Below are 22,785 nucleotides of genomic sequence, written 5' to 3'. Positions count from 1 at the left end.
GATGTTTTGGTGTTTGATATTGCAATTTTATGTGCGAACCTCATGGGAAAAACATTAGGTTGCTGGACATTTGAGTGGACCCACTCTATTAGCAGTAGCACTAGTATATTCCCTTGCTGCTCAATGTTGGCGTTAAAGAAAAACTTAATTTATCGTTTTACTTACCGGATTCTGAAAGGTTAGACTTTCTTAGTCTAACCTTTCAGAATTCGGTAAGTAAAATGGGGCACTTCTAAAAAATGGGGCACTCTTTAATTTCCACACCAGGAATTGGGAGGTGTTTAATCATATTTGTTGTGCACCCTCCTTTGCGCAATATAACAGCCTTGCATATGTTGCACGGCACTGATCAGTCATTTTGTTTTACAAAATTAAGGCAAACTTTTGAGAGGCCCTGAACACTGTCCTCTGTTGTCACTAAGCATATTGCTCCTTTCTCGTTGGCGGCGGCTATTTCTTCTCCATTGTTCAGCAACTGTTACTTCCAGTTGGGAATGTTTTCATTTCAAATGAAAACATTTTACCGATACAGGGAGAATCGTAATGTTAGTCCCGGTTTCCATCTATGTTTGATGCCCGGCCTAAACCTGCAACCTCAAAACTATTGGTAAACTTAGAACTTATTTTCTGCAAGCCTATATTGGATCTTATTAAACTGCACGAGAGTGCTGTTGCAACTGTGAGTGCATGATCCTGGTACACCTCAGCTTAGTTTGGGGTCCTAAGAAAAGTATTAGTGGTTAATGTATAGACTCACTTCAAAATGTCTTATTATCATTGTGTTGGAAATAAATTAGGTTAATAATCGTTCTTTTTTCACTTAATGGCACAATCCTCCAAATTGAGACGTGACTTTAGATTATATGCTTTTTTTTATGCCAATTTGACTGATGTTAGAACTTTTAGGAGTCTTATTTGTGTCAATTACGTAGCTTTGAAATGTTTTTTCCATCACATTGTGGACAGTGGGTTGAGGGTGCAACCCTGCCATGTTGCCAGCTGTTTCCTTACACTCATCCTGATTTCCTCTATTTAGACATGAACATTTAGGGATGCGGGTGTTATTTGGATACACTTTGTGCATTAAAAATGCTAAAATTAAAACATTTACTTTAGTAGTAACATGATTGGATACACAGTATCCCAAATTTAGGCAGAATTGTACCCGACCACGGATAAGCGGAAGAAGATGGATGGATGGATGGATAGTAGTTGCCATGCTGTGTACATCCACTTTTGTGTGTGTGTCTGTAGTGGATGTCAGTGTGTGACGGTTGTGTGCTTTAATAAATCAGCTTTGTGCCAACTTGAGCCACTCGTACCAGCTGGCAGCCTCTTATGCAACAGAGATATACGTGCAATACTTTGCCACATGGCCGCCGTCCTGCAAACGAACATGACACCCCTCTGTCGTCCACGATGGGCCCACCATCAGCCGCTCCTACAAACGTGCCTACCCGATGACAGATGTGGAGTCCAAGGACGAGAGGGGGTTTGATGTCAGGCTGAGGGAGATTACCGCTCCCATCTTCTCCCTCCTCTGCCTTAAGCCAGTGACCTCATTTACCGCCTGTTTGGGACACAAATGAGGGGGCTTGCCGCCCTTAACGGAAATGGGATGTTGGTAGAATGTGTGCAATAACAACAAGTCGTGATCTCTGTGCCTCAGTTTTGTCACTGATGGGATTAAAATCAGATTTAGTCGCGTCGAGTGTGAATGGTGGAAAACTTAGCACTTTATCTGTTGAGACCTTTTTCAACATATATTTCAAAGATGTTTCTTTGTTGTCCCTAATCTCAATGTGATTGACTGCTGGTATTGGGAGTCACAGAATGTGACCAGTGTTTATTTCACACTTCAAAATGGAATGCCTACATTAAAGAAACTGTGATGTCCTTGACGTGCGGTCAGGGGAGGCAGGGGAGGTCATTATTAAGAAAGTGAGAGTAATGATAAAATAAATATTTATATTTTATTTTTATTTTTTTAAAGGGTTATACATACTTGTATAACGCTTTTCTACCTTCAAGGTACTTAAAGCGCTTTGACACTATTTCCAAATTCACCCATTAACACACACATTCACACACTTATGGCGGGAGCTGCCATGCAAGGCCCTAACCACGACCCATCAGGAGCAAGGGTGAAGTGTTTTGCTCAAGGACACAACCCATAGCAAAGCAAAATTGAAGATGAGATCTCATGTATGTCTTATATATATCTCCTAGACATAAAAGAGCACAAATCAAGACCAAAGTAGTTTTCTCATTCTTCTCAAATGTAGCTCCTGAGAAATAAGGCTCGCAGTGAGCACTGTGAGAAATCTCAAAGTTGTCTAACAGTTATCTCTTTTCCCAATTTCAACTAAGACCAAAATGAGAGATGAATGAGCTGGTCTCCAATATGTCTCAATTATGACTAAGTGAGAGATACACATGGCTTTGTTTCTCACTACTCACTGTTTGAGTTCTCAGATGTCTCTTTGCTATTTCGGCAAAAAGACATCCATCCATTTCCTACCGCTTATTCCCTTTTGAGTATTGGTTTCAATACGTCTCAATGATGTCTCAGTGAGAGATATACTTGGTTTTGTCTCTCACTGCTCACTATTTGAGTTGTTAGATATACCCATTTTCTGTCTTAGAAAAAATAATTTAAAAAAATAAATTTTAATTGGCACAATTTAATTATACCTCAATCATATTCCACTTTATCTCGTGCCAACATTTGGAGAAAATAATTAATTCAGACAATATGGATTTATGGTCTGTAATCTAAATGGTTTATTTAAATAATGTTTGACTTAATTTGTTGATTTCTTATCCAAAGGCCATGTACAGTAACTCAGTGACTACAATTGTGAGATTTAAAACTGAACCCAAACAATACTGATATGATTACAAGACACTTTTTAAGAGCTTTTAACATTTGTGAACTTTCTAGAGCAGTGGTTCTCAAACTCTTTTAACAAAGTACCACTTCAGAAGATATTTGGCTCTCCAACCACCATCATAAGGACTAATATTAAAATACAGTAGCATAGTAGGCTTATGTATTCATTAAAAAAAGACAGTGGCTTTATTAAACAAGTAAATTTAATATATTTGCCACTGTAATATTACACACAATGCAAAAACATAATCAACAATGATACTCCATATACAGTACATATTTACAGACTTTTACAGAATCCACGGCAACATCACATCAGTGTGTATTTTCAGAACATTTATAACAATGATCCAAGATTTGATTTGTGGCTTCTTAGGCCAGATCAGTTCTTAATTATTTAAAACTTTTCAAGTGTGTTGGGGAAATGAACTGCAAACACAATGCCAGGCATAGATGTGAAGTCAAGGAAAACAACTTTACCCAACATGTCATCCAAGGATACTACTGCAATGGCAGAGGTTTCCAATAGGGGAATAACATGACTGCATGTCTCATATGTTACACTATCTTGCAGCAAAGAAAAACCTGCATGTTTAAATTCACGAACGAGGGCCCATTTGGCACATGAATGTGTTATGGTAAACAAGAAATCAATCTGTACATACTTTAAAAAAAGGATGAGAATCTTTCTTCTGACACACTGGTCCCACAAAACAGGCATTTTATTTGTTTACTTTCTATTGGCCCAAAACAATTACTGGACGATTTATGTAATATAGTAGGGGATGATGCAGAGTGGGATAAAAAAGTTTTTGAACTTCTGCACACTGTTTAAGCAGTCTGTGTTCGACTATCGGGATAAAGCAACTTTAACATTTTGAGCATATCGCTTAGGGCCTTATCAGTGACTTTATGACAGTTTACATAACCCATGATGATCAGAAGGCACTCTGCCATGGTTTCTGATGCATTGTCATGTATTGATGTGTCTGTTGTGTCCTTGAAATTTGACTCTTCTGCACACTCCTCACTCAAACCATCTTCAAATCCTTCATTAAAAGTATGTCCGTCATTGTACATCCAATCCCCTATATCAGGGAGAGCTTCCTCAAATGATTGAAATGGATCATACTCAGCATCGACATGTAGTTTAGTTGTTAGGCCATCGGGGGGATCTATGAGGGCTGATCTGGAAAATGGTTTGCCATTGTCTTCGATGGTCAGAAGTAGAAATATTTTCATGTGCTGAAATTAAAATAGAATACAAATCACTAAAGGTTTTTTATAACATTTTGTCACAAGGCAAAACGTATAACATCTTAGCATATCGCTCACATTCTTACACTCAAAAGTTTGTCATATTTTAGCAGGATTTGCTTCGTGACAAAACTCACAACAAAACATTATTCAGACACAGAAGACGGTGGGTGTACCTGGCAGGTAGGGAGAGGCTTGATGTTCCAGAGTGGTACATCCTGCATGGACACCTGAAGGTTGGATGTGTTCCATTTGAAGAGCAGTGTTTTGAGCTCCTTCAGGGGGCACCGCCTCCTGCAGTGTTACCCTGCTGCTACCCCCTGACACAAAGAGGAACCAAAAAACTCAAAAGATTAAAATAATTTAAAAAAAAAAAGACACAAACATGCAAAACAAGAAGGAAGTTGACATAAATTCAACACATTCTACAAATTCAGCTAATTGAATGCATTTACTTTTTCCCCACATCTTGAGCGCATTGTAGTTCATGTTTACATATCTTCTGTGTTTGTGGTAACACATAATCCACAGTGTTAAATGTAACTCATCACAATACAACACACACTATAAAAAGAAAGTTGTGGATGCTAATGCCAATCATTAGTAAATACACAACAGCAAACCAAACCTATGAGAAAGGATCTTGACGAGGGATGCAACATTATTGTAAATAAAACGTTATTTTGATTTCAAAATTGTCACAATAATGCCGTGATGTGTGACGCTATCAAACGAGAACACCAGTCGGTGTGTTTTTTTCTGACAATATTAAGTGGGCTCATCTGAGATGTAAACTCGATCTCCCATGATAACCCGCACAGTGTGGGACAACAACGTTCAAACAGGGGACGTTATAGAGGGGCGAAAAAGTGGAAGTGTGCAGGAGTGATGGGAACGTTTGTGCTTAGGTTATCCGAGGAATTGTTGCTGTGAAATATTTCTGTGCCTATAACTGTCGTGTTAGTTTAACCTTAAACAAAGTCTGCATACTGCAAGGTAAAGCATGCCACGTTCATCCAGACCATTTCCAAGTCGACCCAGAGCCGTTGCAGCTCACCAGAGGAAATGTGGACATGCACAAAATAAGAAATTTGCTGACACTACACACCACAATGTTTACAATAAGTTAGGGAACAGGATTAATATATTAGAATGAGTTATATGTTAGAACCGTTATTTGGAAAATATCGTTGATGTGAAACCAAGACGTCAGCAAGGGAAAATATCCATTTGTAAGATATTTACATGATTATAAGTCAAATTATTAGTTACCTCTTAAGAATCAGTATTCTACAAACTAATAATACAATTTTGACTGCAAAGGGCAGTTTATTAGGAAGTTAAACGTTTAAAAACACTGAACTAAACAGCAGTGATGTAACAATATCAAAATGTCATATCACCATTACTGTGACCAAAATGATCACTGTTTGCATTATAATCGCAGTATTGTTGAATGTGCTAAAAAGGTAATCAAACCCACAACAATACCAAGTTGCATTGAAAAAAAAAACATACCGGACACACAGTATAGTTTCTTGGCAAAAGAAACATTATTGTTCTACATTAGTTACACTGGATGTTTACTGTTTATGTCAGTTTAAAGACACTTATTTGAAAGTTTTGGTTTTTGTTTGTCTTTGTGTGTTAATTGAAATTCTGGAATTCTGCACCATTCCTTTGAACCTAAAATACATGTTTATATTGATAAATATGATTACAACATATGAACATTATGTTTGTGTTCAATTACAGTAAGTGTGTTTATCCTAAACATTACTCCCACATCATTTAACACACTTTGACATTTTTGTAACAATATCTTACCCTGGCTTTAACACTGTGACGATATCATACCATGAAATGTTGATATTGTTACATCCTTAGTCATGACCTGATGTTACCTACCAGCCTTAACTTGAAAGTGAAAGGTTAAAAAAACATTAATTACACATGCTGAGATAACTCATATTTTATGTTTCATTCTTCATATGTGCTACTGTAATCAGGGTAAAAGATTAGCAATATTTCCATGTTTGTTCCTGACAAACTGTGGACAGCTTTTTATCCATTTATCTGGTCTGTAAATCTCAATCAGATCAAATTCACTTAAACAAAGAAAACGCATATACATGTAACTTACTTAGCCATTGCTCATCAGTCTCCACATTCACATAGGTGCATGCTGCAGGACGGGATGACTGCAGGAAGAAAAATAAAGTATCACATATTATATCTGCTGCCAGTTTAATGCACCACCACTATGCCAGTCTACTCACCAACTTTACAGTCCTTCTTGATCTTTTATTTGAGTAGACTTCTTTACCAGTTCTTCTCCATCGTTTTCCAGATTTTCGTTTTGTCATTTTGACACTCCAATACTATGTAAATACAGACAAATGTTGCTGGAATATACGTGGAACTTCTTGTAAATGTAAAACTATATATTATGTTGAACCAGTGTATGTATAGTAATGTATATTGTTCCAATTCAAATGTTCTATGAACATTTATTTCTATCATTGTTATTTCACTTATTGTTATTATACTTACCTCGGTGGAGGCAACTATCATAGCGTCTAGCAAGGTGGTTGCGCCGTTGAATGCGGCATTTATAGCTCTATTTCCGTAACTCAGTGACGTAACAGTAGTTTAAAAAACTAACTTGTGTGGGTTAAAGTAATTTAAATACCAAAACAAAAACAATAAAATGGATTACTTACTTTCAGTTGTTATTCCTTCGATGCTGAATATTGTTTCTTCCAATCGAAATCAGGTTACATCCGCCCACTAAATGCGCATGCGTGTTTTCCAGGAAAAGCAAATATGATTGGACAGATTCATGGGGTGCTGTGCCAGATCTCGCGATCTCAGGATTTAGATAAAGTTGATTTTCTCCTTATTTTTCCATCTGTAAATAGCAATTTTTGGCTATGAGTAACTTTCAAAGGAAGGCAATTTAGAACATTTACGCTTTCTATCAGATGGTGGGCGGAAATGACGCGTTGTTTGCCACCAGTTAACGTCAGAAGAAGAGGAGGCGGGGAAACAGTAGGTGGCGTAACATTTGAACGTGGTCTGTGCGCCTACCTTAAACTAAAACGAGGAAGAAGAAGAAAGAGAAGAAGAAGCGGGAAAGGACACCACAACGCTTGCGACATGAGACTTGGAGAAGTAAGTATGCTAATATTTATTTAGTTGGTCAACCATGTAATGTTGTGAAATGAAAATATTTAACTGTTGTGACAACGGGGTGGTCCTTTAGCAGGCTGCGGTAACGCTAATGGCGTCTGCCCAACAAGTAATGTAAGCATACATAATGACCTTCACAATTGGATTCCACAGTGCATATTAATTTCGGGGGCTTAACTTAAAAATGTTTTATAATACTGTTGTAGGTAAAGTGACAATCGACAAAGAAGGTCCGGGCTCCATTTTATTGGTAAGGCTGGCGATTTGCAATGAATAAGAAATGACATCCAAAAGTATTCAGTGGTTAACCAATTTGTCCCGCCATTTTGAAAGCAGAAGTACATTTGCTTACTCACTGGCAGTGGCCGAGTATGTTTTGTATCATGCTATCGATTGTATAAACTGCATATATTTAGGAAAATAAAGTATGTATGTGTATGAAATGTTAAACATTAATTAATTTAAATGAAACGGGTATCATCAGACAGGTCTTGTTAAGACTAGCAACATGATATAAGAATAGTTTTCCTGTGATACATTTTTAAAACTTATGATTGTTTTAACCTGGTCAAAATGCACAAATTTATGGTCAACCTCTTCAATACAAAGTCATTGGGGCTCGAGATTATATTCATGACCTTTTTGTTAAAAATACTATAACTTTATTAATATGTACCCCATTGTAAAAAGGTACCATCGAGCCCACCGGACCTCAAAATAGGTACGAATTAAAATAAGAATTAAACTGTCTGGGTTAAGATTTTTTTTTACTATAGCCGAACGATCATAAACAATCATTTTGTTTACTTGTTTTTAACAGAAGTTAAATATGATTCACCCAAAAAGTAAACATCCATAGGGAGTGACGCCATATATGTAAATAGTTTCCATTTATATTATAGTTCCATCCATATATTTTCTACTGCTTTTCCCTTTCGTGTCGTGGGGGTGCTGGGGACTATCCCAGTTCCGCTCGGGCGAAAGGCGGGTTACACCATGGACAAGTCAACTTACATCGACAGACAACATTCAAACACGTGTCAATTTAGTGTTCCCAATCAACCTATCTTCAGTTTGTGATCAGAAAATTTATTTTTTCACTTACAGGATGGACAAAAAGGAAATGACTACAAGAAAGAGGTTAAGAGTTCCCACAAAGAAAATGAAGGACCTGCATAATTCTCCTCCCCCAAATGAGCAATCTGGTAAGTCTCTATGTATGTGTGGCAAAGCGGACTACGGTTTAGCCAAATTGCAGTACATGTAGCTAACAAACTGGAAAAAGGACTTTATTAGTTTGTGTAGTATTTAAAAAAACAGCTGAGAATCCCACCTTGGGAAAGTTGCCCCAAGGAAGTTAGGTAACAGTACCCTAATTGTAATGAGGCCACACACCTCTAAGACAGCGATGGGCAAGCTCATCCTAATGCATCTGCTTTAAAATGCAAATAGGGAAAAATCCCAACATTGTTGTCCAAATGAGATGACAAATACCAGTCCAATTTTTTATTCTCAAATAAACAATTTTAAACACTTTCTCTTTTGCACTTTGTCTTTCAGATTGTTTGGCATTCGTCAGATGGGAGGACGGTTATACCGGCAAAATCTTTACAGGAGCAGACATTTTGTCAAGAGATGAAGCTCCTGTGCAGATCTTAGCTCTTAAAACAGGAGATTCTGTTTTAGCAAAGTGGTCAGATGGTAAATTTTATAGGGCAACTGTTGAATATATTTTAGGAAAAGATCAGACTCAGTCACCAAAAGGCTGCCAAACTCCACGGGTCATTTTTAAATATGTTGGAAGCCAGTGAGCCATCACACTCAACATCAGGGTCTTGACACCATTACAGTAGATCAGAACCCACTGTCTGAACATGATAATATTACAGCGCTGAATCTATCAAGTGACGGGGGACTTCTAACAGGCGGCAACACTGCCTATGGGTAAGCTTGACATTTATTACCTCATGCCTATGGGTCTACAAGTTCAAAGTGTTTAATCTTTAGCAAATTTAGTGAATTTCCAAACCAAAAAAACAGCATTAATTTAAACATTATTTTATTTGCCATCAAATCATTGCTTCAGTAAATAGTATGTTAATGACAAATACAAATATTTGATGTATTAAATTGCCCAAAACCCAACATCTGTATCCACTCTGATTTCAGGATTAAAAGTTCTGAACTTGTGGACCCTGAAAACTATTTTTTGCCATCATTTTATTACTTTTTAGTTATGGTCAAAACGTTCATAGGGTGTAAATATCCACTCTACAGTCTAATGTGTCAAAACTAGGGAGTAACAAAATGAACATTTCATGTCATGGTTACAATTGTTATCACAGTATTGATGAATGTGCTCAAGAAGTACTTGAACACACACTGAAATCTTATAAACAAGTTTCATTGAGAAAAATTTACACAACATATACTTTCTTAACAGTTTTTAAACATTCAGTTTCACGTCAAAATATAAATTCCGTTTTTTTTTTCAATTAAACATAAATAAGAATATGAAAAATATAAATAAAACTAGTGTAAGGATGGGAGTTCAAGGATGAGTGTCAAAAAACGGAGCTAATTTCTTATCAGCAATCAAATATTAACTAAACACTTGTAGGTTCTCAGAGCAACACTCATCGGAAATGTGTCCAGTAAAAACCTGTCCGACCGGAGCTTTCAACACTAACAAAAATTCCATGGATGAATTAAGTAAACAATATCAAAAAAATAGGATCAAACAAAATTTTTGGAACGCTCTCCTTGGCCGCAGGTACTTGCTGTTGCTCTTGCCTAAACCGCACTGAATTTCAGGACAGGGAAACCAAAACAAGCTTGCTAGTTAGCATAATTATCATCATCGAGCTAGCTTACTTGTTGTTGATACTGTTACATGATTAGCTGTTGGCATGTCCCTTCCATTGCTCAGTAAATACTGTTAACTGATTGTCTGTTGTAGCATGTCACTTCCATTGCTCAGTGACACTTCCTGTTTTCTGTTTACTGGGTTCCCAAAGCGCGAGTGACCTTATGCAGCAAATCATGCTGGCTCGAATATTTTATCGAAAGCATTTAATGTTGATATGATTATGTGTCTATCGCGATGTATAGTTATTGCTTTATTGGCCCAGTGCTATGTAGTATTGATTCTTAAAAAATATTTTTGGGGCTTTTGTCAGAGCTCTACATGCGGATAGAAATGTTCCTCTTTTTTGTGAATTTTCCTCCTCTTTTGTCAAAGGGTGCTCACATGCCTGTGCTTCCTTTGTGGAGAAAGGAGGTAGGGAGGAAATAAAAAAAAAGCAATAGTTTAAAAAAAAACATATTTAAACCAAATATAAGTACTGGTTTGACAGTTTATACTTAATTGTACATTTTCATAAATAATATTGAAATATATAAAGTAATAACTTTTTTGTGATAGTCAATGTTATGTATAACTTATATTAAAAAATCTGTTATTTGTTATTGTTGACTAAGTGAGTTGTATATTTCCTTGCAGTCAAGATGATTTAATCTTCAGTACTGGACCAGTTCCTTTGTCTTTGATGTGAAATGTTTTTGTTAAGGAGTACTGTACAGAACGATTATAGATATAGTCAATTTTGGTCATGGTACATTTATTTTCATTATTGGTACCGTCCATCATAGAGTGAGGAGAACAAATCATTTATACAATGCTGATTTTGTAGTTCGGGGTCTGGAATGTTATAGGCACACTTCAATTGTAAGTGATAGAATCCAAAACCCAAATCCATAAAATCACATTGTATGAATTTTTTAAAAGTAATTAATTTGCATCTTTTTGCATGAAATCCATATTTTATACTTCAGAGAAGTAGAGGTTACTAGGTGATCAATTCCATGGAGAAAAAAAAATGCAAGTTACCTGAAAATAATGCAATGTAATTTTTTGTTTTGTTTTAGATTTTACAGAACCGCCAGTCAATTAAATACTTGTTCTCCTCACTGCACAGAGACTAAGGTCCACTTTGGCCGCTGCAGGTTAAAATATACTGTAGGTCATTTCAGTAATTTTTTTGTAGTTCAGTATTTCTCATCTCTTTTGATGTATCTACATACATGGACAAATTGGGTTTTTAAAAATTGTAATCTATGGTTCAATGAAATTTCATGATAGGTTTACCAGAGAGGGAACTATTGGTCCATCACCCTACAGCAGCAATACAGCCATCCCATCACCGTATGGCCTCCACATCAATTGTCAATTTCCTTACGGAGGCCATATATCTAGCTTATCACCATATGGCAGCGGTGTCCAAAGTGCGGCCGGGGGGCGCAGGTCATTCTTTAACGGCACATTTTAAAAATACGATTGGAAAAAAAAAAAAAAGGTATAAAAGCAAAAACAGGTGAATTGTAACAAGAAAATGTTGCAATGCTTTAATAACACAAAGCTGCCATGCAGACTGTTTCTTTCTTTAAAAAATAATGAATCAAAATCAATGTCATTTTGAATTATTGACCTATTCAAGGCTTCAATTACGTCACATTAAATATTCCACTTTTAAGATATTTTTTGGGGAAAATGTTGCATATTTTGTGTTTTGCTATAAAAAAAACTGAGCTGTTTTTTTAAAAGAAGGGCCTAAAACAAACAAACAAAAAACATAAACCGCAATAAAATTTAAAATTGACGGATATAACTGAAGTTAATCTCGATTATTCTGCTAAAAGTAAACAGTAAATGTATTATTTATTTTTTAACACTTTATGAGAAGGACACTTTTGGATCCCCAATTATTTTAGTGTGATTTGTTTTTAAGTGTCATTGCTCAAAAAATAATAATGAATCAAAATCCCAAATTAAGGCTCCAATTGTTATATAATCTTAAAGATTCCACCTAAAAAAAGTTATTGGATGAAAATATTGCATATTTTGTGTTTTTTCCTTTTTTTTTTTCCTAATGTTGATCTAGAGATTTAAAACATGAATAATAATGAAAATAATAATAAAACTGAATAATGACACATTTTTAATATATTTTTTTGAGCAAAACCCTATGGGGTCCCCGGGATCATAACTGAGTGGAGCCCTAAATGTATATTTTTTATACATATATTGTCTTGGTTTTTAAAATAAAAAATATGAAAATGGCCCCCGCTTGCTTTGATTTTTCAGTGTGCGGCCCTCAGTGGAAAAAGTTTGGACACCCCTGCCATATGGTCTCAACATCAAAGGTCCATTTCCCTACGAAGACCATGCATCCTGCCCATCAACCAATGGCCTCACCACCAAAGGTTGATCACTCTATGGAGTGATCAACACGACTTCAACACCGCTGGCCCATCACCAAATGTCCACACCTCTGGTCCTTCACCCGGCGTACACAATCGCTTGCCACCTAGCCGGGTGAATCCACCTGAGAATAAAAACGCAGCTTTCCTGGCACCAGACAGGAGAGACGCAGGCAACCCATCTGTTGAGGACACTATCTGTTATCAACCACAGCCAGAAAAATCATGGACGCCATGTGATGGATGTAGGGAGGAGTTCGAAAAAATGTGACGAGAAAAATAACTAATTGAAGAAGTCCTCTTGAAAATAGGTAAGTACCTAATGGATGTGAATTCTCCCTGCCCACTGGGTGTGAGTTTTCCTTGCCCTTTTGTGGGTTCTTCCGAGGATGTTGTAGTCGTAATGATTTGTGCAGTCCTTTGAGACATTTTTGATTTGGGGCTATATAAATAAACATTGATTGATTGATTGATTTTTTTACAGTAGAGGAGTGTCAAAATGCTGTCCCTTTTGGTCGCCCTGGAAACAAACCTGCAGGAACACGAAAGCGCATCCTTGACCGGAAAAAAGTTGAAAGAATCCGAAGTAAGTTTTCCCAAACAGAGGGTGTTTTCAGGCCAAATTTGGGTAACAATAATTAAATAGAAGTTCAATATGAGAAATGTTGATCTCTTATCGATTACAGCACACTGGAAGCATAACTGAATGTTACATAATTACATTTGTGATAGACTAAAAACTAGCGTTATGATGAGCAATATAGTGTTATGTCCATCAACTTGAAGTGTGGTTGTGTGTATTAATGATTTTGCGTAAATGAAGGCTTTAAACGGTAATAAAAAAAGCTTTAAATGCATTGCCCAAAGGCATTTAAAAAATGTAATACAATTGTATGACATGGCGGACAGTCAATATGACAAATGGTAAATGAAAATTAACTTAAGAAGGTTACAGTCATCGAAATTGTTAGTCTGTCTGTGTGTTTCTTTTTTTAACTGCGGCTGTCAAACTGCATACAAGAGGTATTGTAAGGTGGGAACATGACAAAAACACTGCTTTAATAAAGCAAAATGAAACTGCTCTAAGGGCATAAAATTTTCCATTCTTTGGTCACTGTAGGCGTGTTGTCCTTAACTGTGACACCATGTCAGGATAATGGAGAAGCTGACCCGACACGGAGTCGTTTATTTCAATCATCTCCACTTCAACACCTATGAGCTAACTTGCCTAACATTAGCAACTGTTGTGACGCAAGTGCTTCAAGTGATCTACGCTAGCCTAGGAGGGACAAAAGAGGCAATTTTCACAGCAGACCACAACTCTTTTATCCTCTGACATTCCCACAATAAATGAATACAAGTTTCTTCAGCTGCCGGACACTTGATACATACTTGCTATTTACTGTAAACATTTTAAAGAACAGAGAGGGTTTAAAATACAATAAATTCAATATGTTTAATTGCCATAGCTTTTTCGAAATGCATTGGCATTTTTACCAATATTGTTCTGTATTTTTCTAAAATGTTTAAATCGATCATCCATTTCCAAACATGCATAATTTGCAATCCTACTATGATGTTCATTTATTATTCCATAAAACCTTTTAACTATTTTAAAACAAATTGTATCCTGATTAAAAATGGTATCCTCCAGTTTGTGGCTATTATAAGTCATAATTTCAGAGAATATATATATATATATATACTTACAGCATGTTTCAAACAGACACAACTAAATAAATGGCTAATGGGTATATTATATTGATCATCTGATGCAGAATGGGATGTTTTTTTTAGAGGGTTTAAGTGCAGTTCTCCTTTAATATTTTTAATAGTCGAAACCTTTTAATTAGCGATTGTTTACGGCCATGCACACAGTCAAAACACCAGATGCTACTCCACAAAAATAAATAAATAAAAATACATTCTCCGATTAAACAGCTTTGTAATCCAATTCTAATACACGAGATAGTAACAGTTAATGTAAAATTTTCAACTAATTTACTTGTCTAATGCTTGCAACTGTGTGTATACAGATAATTGTAAGCTTTTGATTATATATTAAAAAAATATATACATGCAGTCGCACATGGGCATTACATTTTTTTAAGTACCAACAAAATGGCATTACATTTGATTTGCATTATTGTTATTGCATTGCATAGATTTGATACCTGTAGAAACTGATGTGGCAAAATTACGAATGGCTGATTATTATGTTCTTGCCTTGCAGCGTATGTCCTGCGATGTCGTACCCTTCCTGATTGGGACAATATTGATGAGGCCAAGCTCAACAAAGCTTTGATAAACAAATGTTGGGCCAGAGACGGTTTTAAGTAGGTCCTTGTACCTGTCAAATTCATTCTATGGTAGGATGTTTCCTTGGTAAACATGTTAAATATTTTGGTCTAGGTTTGCGCAGTAGATATTGCAAAAAATTGCCCTATGATGTAGCTTTTAGTACCACGTTATACTGTGATAATGCATATTGAGCTGTGCTGTGTCAAGCAAATTTGGCACTGATGCAACCTCACTAACAAGCTAGCGGCTTGTTAGTGAGGTTCACAGTGCAAAGTTGTTTCCAAATAAAAAAAATAATGCAACTGGAAATGACGCAGTATGTTACTGCTTAAATAATCAGGTATATTAGTAGCTTTTGTAACCAATTTCAACATGTTTCAATGATCATTTATGTCCATCCATCCATCCATCTTCTTCCGCTTATCCGAGGTCGGGTCGCGGGGGCAGCAGCCTAAGCAGGGAAGCCCAGACTTCCCTCTCCCCAGCCACTTCGTCTAGCTCTTCCCGGGGGATCCCGAGGCGTTCCCAGGCCAGCCGGGAGACATAGTCTTCCCAACGTGTCCTGGGTCTTCCCCGTGGCCTCCTACCGGTTGGACGTGCCCTAAACACCTCCCTCGGGAGGCGTTCGGGTGGCATCCTGACCAGATGCTCGAACCACCTCATTTGGCTCCTCTCGATGTGGAGGAGCAGCGGATTTACTTTGAGTTCCTCCCGGATGACAGAGCTTCTCACCCTATCTCTAAGGGAGAGCCCCGCCACACGGCGAAGGAAACTCATTTCGGCCGCTTGTACCCGTGATCTTATCCTTTCGGTCATGACCCAAAGCTCATGACCATAGGTGAGGATGGGAACGTAGATCGACCGGTAAATTGAAAGCTTTGCCTTCCGGCTCAGCTCCTTCTTCACCACAACAGATCGGTACAACGTCCGCATTACTGAAGACGCCGCACCGATCCGCCTGTCGATCTCACGATCCACTCTTCCCCCACTCGTGAACAAGACTCCTAGATACTTGAACTCCTCCACTTGGGGCAGGGTCTCCTCCCCAACCCAGAGATGGCACTCCACCCTTTTCCGGGAGAGAACCATGGACTCGGATTTGGAGGTGCTGATTCTCATTCCGGCCGCTTCACACTCGGCTGCGAACCGATCCAGTGAGAGCTGAAGATCCCGGCCAGATGAAGCCAACAGGACCACATCATCTGCAAAAAGCAGAGACCTAATCCCGCGGCCACCAAACCGGAACCCCTCAATGCCTTGACTGCGCCTAGAAATTCTGTCCATGAAAGTTATGAACAGAATCGGTGACAAAGGGCAACCTTGGCGGAGTCCAACCCTCACTGGAAACGTGTCCGACTTACTGCCAGCAATGCGGACCAAGCTCTGACACTGATCGTACAGGGATCAAACTGCCATAATAAGACAGTCCGATACCCCATACTCTCTGAGCACTCCCCACAGGACTTCCCGAGGGACACGGTCGAATGCCTTCTCCAAGTCCACAAAGCACATGTAGACTGGTTGGGCAAACTCCCATGCACCCTCAAGAACCCTGCCGAGAGTATAGAGCTGGTCCACAGTTCCACGACCAGGACGAAAACCACACTGTTCCTCCTGAATCCGAGGTTCGACTATCCGGCGTAGTCTCCTCTCCAGTACACCTGAATAAACCTTACCGGGAAGGCTGAGGAGTGTGATCCCACGATAGTTGGAACACACCCTCCGGTCTGCCAATCCAGAGGTACCGCCCCCGATGTCCACGCGATGCTGCAGAGTCTTGCCAACCAAGACAGCCCCACAGCATCCAGAGCCTTAAGGAACTCCGGGCGGATCTCTTCCACCCCTGGGGCCTTGCCACCGAGGAGCTTTTTAACTACCTCAGCAACCTCAGCCCCAGAAATAGGAGAGTCCACCACAGATTCCCCAGGCACTGCTTCCTCATAGGAAGACGTGTTGGTGGGATTGAGGAGGTCTTCAAAGTATTCCTTCCACCTATCCACAACATCCGCAGTTGAGGTCAGCAGAACACCATCCGCACCATACACGGTGTTGACAGTGCACTGCTTCCCCTTCCTGAGGCGGCGGATGGTGGTCCAGAATCGCTTCGAAGCCATCCGGAAGTCATTTTCCATGGCTTCCCCAAACTCTTCCCATGTCCGAGTTTTTGCCTCTGTGACCGCCGAAGCTGCACACCGCTTGGCCTGTCGGTACCTGTCCACTGCCTCTGGAGTCCTATGAGCCAAAAGAACCCGGTAGGACTCCTTCTTCAGCTTGACGACATCCCTCACCGCTGGTGTCCACCAGCGGGTTCTAGGATTACCGCCACGACAAGCACCAACTACCTTGCGGCCACAGCTCCGATCAGCCGCCTCGACAATAGAGGTGCGGAACATGGTCCACTCGGACTCAATGTCCAGCACCTCCCTCGTGACATGTTCAAAGTTCCTCCGGAGGTGGGAATTGAAACTTTCTCTGACAGGAGACTCTGCCAGACGTTCCCAGCAAACCCTCACAATGCGTTTGGGCCTGCCAGGTCTGTCCGGCATCCTCCCCCACCATCGCAGCCAACTCACCACCAGGTGGTGATCGGTAGAAAGCTCCGCCCCTCTCTTTACCCGAGTGTCCAAAACATGAGGCCGCAAATCCGATGACACAACTACAAAGTCGATCATGGAACTGCGGCCTAGGGTGTCCTGGTGCCAAGTGCACATATGGACACCCTTATGTTTGAACATGGTGTTTGTTATGGACAAACTGTGACGAGCACAGAAGTCCAATAACAAAACACCACTCGGGTTCAGATCCGGGCGACCATTCTTCCCAATCACGCCTCTCCAGGTTTCACTGTCGTTACCAACATGAGCGTGTAAGTCCCCCAGCAGAACAAGGGAATCACCCGGGGGAGCACTCTCCAGTACTCCCTCGAGTGTACCCAAAAAGGGTGGGTACTCTGAACTGTTGTTTGGTGCGTAAGCGCAAACAACAGTCAGGACCCGTCCCCCCACCCGAAGGCGGAGGGAGGCTACCCTTTCGTCCACTGGGTTGAACTCCAACGTGCAGGCTTTAAGCCGGGGGGCAACCAGAATTGCCACCCCAGCCAGTCGCCTCTCACTGCAGGCCACGCCAGAGTGAAAGAGAGTCCATCCCCTTTCAAGAGAAGTGGTTCCAGAGCCCTTGCTGTGCGTCGAAATGAGTCCGACTACATCCAGTCAAGTGTTTTTTTTAAGTAAGGTACATGGTTTGCCCAACAAGGAGTTAAAAAAAAACTACACCTGACTTTTTCACTATAACAAAGTGAGTACTTAAGGTCAAATTCATTTATTTTTGTATTTGTTTTATTTTTTGTATATTGTTTTCTATGTTGTTTTAAGTATTGTGAATGTCAATATGTACATTATGTATGTACTAATTAATTACATTTACATTTTTGTATTTAATCTATTTTTATATTATATTTTGTATTTTTGTGTAGCCAAATAAATTGATACACCTTTCAATATTTGAGTATTTGTTTAGTGTTATTTCTAATTAAGTCAAATGAATATTTAAATTGCACTTTCAATTTGTTCTCATGATTCTCAAATTTGAGATATGATAAGAAATTTAAGAGAAATAATCAAGACATGAAAAAGACATACATAAGATCTCTTTTATTGCTCATACATCTCATTTATTTCTCTTTTTGTTATCCTTCAAAATAAATGAGACATAATTGAGATCAATGGCATACATACATGAGGTCTCAGTTTCTCAAATATTGCTCAAATGGTTTTCTCAACTCAACCTCCTTTGTCTCAGTGATGTCTTGTCTCTTTTTAGCTTATTTATTGCTCCTAAGGGTACCTTAGGAGCAATAAAAGAGAAACAATTGATCACAGAATTAGACAGATATGAGAAGCTCAAAATGTTCTCAAGATACGAGATTAAGCAACAGATGAGCAAGCAAATTTTTGCTATGGGAACGGACGTGACTAGGTTGGTAGAAGGTAGGGATTGAACCAGGAACTCTCAGGTTGCTGGCACGGCCACTCTCCCAACCGTGCCACGCCGTCCCAAATTGATCAATGTTAAAAAGAAATCTTAATGATTCCAATTGTTTTTCAAATTTTCTTAAAGGGGACTTATGCTGAATTTTGTCTTTTCAGACTTATAGAATGTTGGACACTTGTGTTAAACAATGCCAAATAATCTAATTTTAATATTCTTGCATTTTGTTATGAGCTTGTACGCGCATGTTGAATACCTCTGTTCGCGGGGTTTTGCAGTCTGGCCACGTTGTGTCATCACAGCAAAGTGGATGTACGTATTCGTAAAGATCTTAGTCTGAGGGGGAGGAATTCCTCAGGCTGGAAGTAAACAAAAAAAGTTTGTGAGGAAACACAAAAAAAAATTAGGATGTTTTATTATTTCCATCTAATTGTGGCAAGCGCATAAAGACACAGATGCACGGCCTGCAATGACGAATACTGCTAAAAGCAGCTGCTTTTTATGCAGCTCGAAATCACTCGGAAAGTGTGCAGGTGTACCTTATGTTGGGACCAAGTAAATTTATACAACGTTCACAAAGTTTATTTTCGGCCCTGTCTGGAAAAGAAAAATTGCGATGATGACTTCAAAATGTTTATTTAAGCAATGTACATTTTCAAAATATTATTCATGATCATTCTGGAGAGGGTGGAGTGTGGTATTATTTGCAATTTGGGAATGCCCCCAGAAAAGAACATCTTGACAGAAACCCGGCATGATTCTGCACTCCTTCATTAACAGGATTGGATGCCGCGTGCCTGTTGTCAAAATAATGATTTCAGAATTATTTATTTTACACCATACCTTTCTACAACCTGTGTAATGTTTTTTTAATTTAACTGTGACAAGACATGCACCTGGGGATAGGTTGATTGGCAACACTAAATTGACCCTAGTGTGTGAATGTGAGTGTGAATGTTGTCTGTCTATCTGTGTTGGCCCTGCGATGAGGTGGCGACTTGTCCAGGGTGTACCCCGCCTTCCGCCCGATTGTAGCTGAGATAGGCGCCAGCGCCCCCCGCGACCCTGAAAGGGAATAAGCGGTAGAAAATGGATGGATGGATGGATCTTTATTCTTGCAATTGCCCAATAAACTGCTGAAAAATATGGGGTAAGGCAAACATACAACATGACCTGGCAGGTGTTTGTCCCTGCCAAAAATGTGAAAGTTGTTCTTGTTTTAACTACTTTTGTTTAAAGGGGAACATTATCACAATTTCTGAAGGGTTAAAACCAATAAAAATCAGTGCCCAGTGGCGTATTTTATTTTTCGAAGTTTTTCTCAAAATTTTACCCATCACACAATATCCCGAAAAACGGCTGATTTTAACCGTCGTTATATCCACCCGTCCGTTATCCTGTGACGTCACAGCTTGATCACACAGAAACAAACATGGCGGATAGCACAGAAAGGTATAGTCAAGTTAAAAGTTAAAGTACCAATGATTGTCACACACACACACACTAGGTGTGGTGAAATTTGTCCTCTGCATTTGACCTATCCCCTTGATCACCCTGTTGGTGAGGGGAGCAGTGGGCAGCAGCGGTGCCCCGCCCGGGAATCATTTATGGTGATTTAACCCCCAATTCCAACCCTTGATGCTGAGTGCCAAGCAGGGAGGCTATGCGTCCCATTTTTATAGTCTTTGGTATGACTCGGCCGGGGTTTGAACTCACAACCTACCGATCTCAGGGCGGACACTCCAACCACTATATTAGCTCGGATTCAGACTCGGATTTCAGCGCCGTAAGCGATTCAACAGATTACGCATGTATTTAAACGGATGGTTGGAGTGTGGAGGCAGGTAGCCAAAACTAAAATGGAAGCAGAAACTGAAGCTATTGAGCCATATCATGACAGACAGCGGCACGGGAGGAAGCGAGGACGAATTCGGCGATCGCCTTCTAACCAACGATTGGTATATGTTTGTTTGGCATTAAATGTGGGTGGAGGGAAAGGCTGGATGCAAATATAGCTACAAATTAGGCATAATGATGCAATATGTACATACAGCTAGCCTAAATAGCATGTTAGCATCGATTAGCTTGCAGTTATGCCGTGACCAAATATGGCTGATTAGCACACTCCACATAAGTCAATAACATCAGCAAAACTCACCTTTGTGCATTCATGCACAACCTTATAAGTTTGGTGGACAAAATGAGACAGAAAAAAGTGGCATAAATCATATCCAGGGTCTTTACCTCGCTCGTCTGCGGGAAGAGACTGCCGTCGTCCCTGAATAGCTCGCACTCGGGCAGATTCAGTGGTGGTCTATTTTCCAAAATTGCAAATTTCGTTGACTTTATCGTTGGAAATGCATCTGCTTTGAGTGTCGCAGGATGTCCTGTGTGGATATCGGAAAAATAACCGAGCTGATTTGACTTGGTGCGTGTAATAAGATTGAGAAAATGGCGGATTGCTTCATGTTGTGACGTCACGGGTGAAAGGTCATCGCTCGACAGGCTATCAATTGAAAGGCGTTTAAATTGCCAAATTCACCATTTTAGAGTTCGGAAATCGGTTAAAAAAACATATCGTCTTTTTTCTGCAACATCAAGGTATATATTGACGCTTACATAGGTCTGGTGATAATGTTCCCCTTTAACACTGATTGGCCTAAAAACAAGGTCAAACACTCTAATATTCCGTTGGACAGCCTTTATCTTTGATAATGATCTGCAAGGAAAGGAAAGTACATTAATATACATATGAAGTGCACATTCATGTAGGAAACATGTTAACAATAACGTTTGTTAGAAACTGAAAGGAGCAATTAATACAGGATGAAGTTTGCCATTAATGCTGCTAGCTTTATGCTAACATACAATGGACCAGCTCATTGACAGGCTGATGAAAATTAGCAGAGTAAATTGTCCAAAGTCCATACGTTGTCAAATGAGATTTTAAACGGAACTAAATTGACATAATGTCAAATGTATTTCTACTTACTGTCATGACCTGGTCTTGTTTTGCCTTTGTTTGTGGTTTCCCTATGTTTAGTGTTTAGTTCCGTTCCTAGCACTCCTTTACTCTATTTGTTTATTTTGTTTACTTTCAGGTTGCTTGGAGCGCTGATTAATATCATCAAGTGCCTCTCATTAGTGAGTTCACCTGCTTCTGATCGCTAATCAAAACGCTTAAAATGCCAGTGTCCCCCTGCTTTCTGCTCTGGATTATTGTTCACCACTGGCGACTGTTATGTTTATTGTTACGCTAAGAGCTTTACGTGAAGTGAAGTGAAGTGAATTACATTTATATAGCGCTTTTTCTCTAATGACTCAAAGCGCTTTACATTGTTAAACCCAATATCTAATTTTTACATTTAAACCAGTGTGGGTGGCACTAGGAGCAGGTGAGTAAAGTGTCTTGCCCAAGGACACAACGGCAGTGACTAGGATGGCGGAAGCGTGGATCGAACCTGCAACCGTCAAGTTGCTGGCACGGCCGCTCTATTAACCGAGCTATACCGCCCTACGTCACTTTATGCTTCACAAGCGCTTCCCAGCTTTTTAGCAGGAATTTTTTTGTTTGTTGTTTTGGTCTTCTTCGTCTTTTTGTTGCTTTCCCCCCCACTTGGCTGGATGCCTCTTTTTCAGATGCTGCAATAAATTGCTACTGACTTTTTTAAACAGACTTTGCAGCGTGCTGTCACTTGTACTACTCCTGTTGTAGCAAATCCAAACCTCATTTCTTTACTAAATATTTTTTATTGGTTATTTCTTCAGTTTAAGAGGATGATGTAGACAAACGCTTTGAGTCCGTCTGCATAAGGCCAAATTTTATAATAAATATTAAAAAATTGCATATTGTTTTAATGTGTGGCACCCTGAGACAATATGTTGACAGTCTAAAC

The 22,785-nt window shown here is 39.2% G+C and overlaps 1 protein-coding gene across 9 annotated transcripts in view; it reads left to right on the top strand.

Moving 5' to 3' along the window:
* Window positions 1-22,785, top strand: part of prickle3 (prickle homolog 3) — a 53,726-nt gene that overhangs the window by 21,903 nt on the left and 9,038 nt on the right. Inside the window, exons 1-7 of one of the 9 annotated variants that reach the window (XM_061904090.1) lie at window positions 7,158-7,592; window positions 8,450-8,547; window positions 8,903-9,286; window positions 12,486-12,912; window positions 13,086-13,187; window positions 14,835-14,937; window positions 21,991-22,033. The exons of 1 other annotated variant lie outside the window; for it this stretch is intronic. The gene's annotated coding sequence lies outside the window, so the exon portion shown is untranslated. Of the gene's footprint in view, window positions 1-7,146; window positions 8,548-8,902; window positions 9,287-12,485; window positions 12,913-13,085; window positions 13,188-14,834; window positions 14,938-21,990; window positions 22,034-22,785 lie in introns of those variants that run through there. 7 more of the 9 variants (XM_061904091.1, XM_061904088.1, XM_061904086.1 and 4 more) reach the window with 7 other exon arrangements.

This window comes from Nerophis ophidion, linkage group LG06 (assembly GCF_033978795.1).
Source record: "Nerophis ophidion isolate RoL-2023_Sa linkage group LG06, RoL_Noph_v1.0, whole genome shotgun sequence".
NCBI lineage: Eukaryota > Metazoa > Chordata > Actinopteri > Syngnathiformes > Syngnathidae > Nerophis > Nerophis ophidion.
This window is presented reverse-complemented; position numbering and strand designations above follow the sequence as displayed.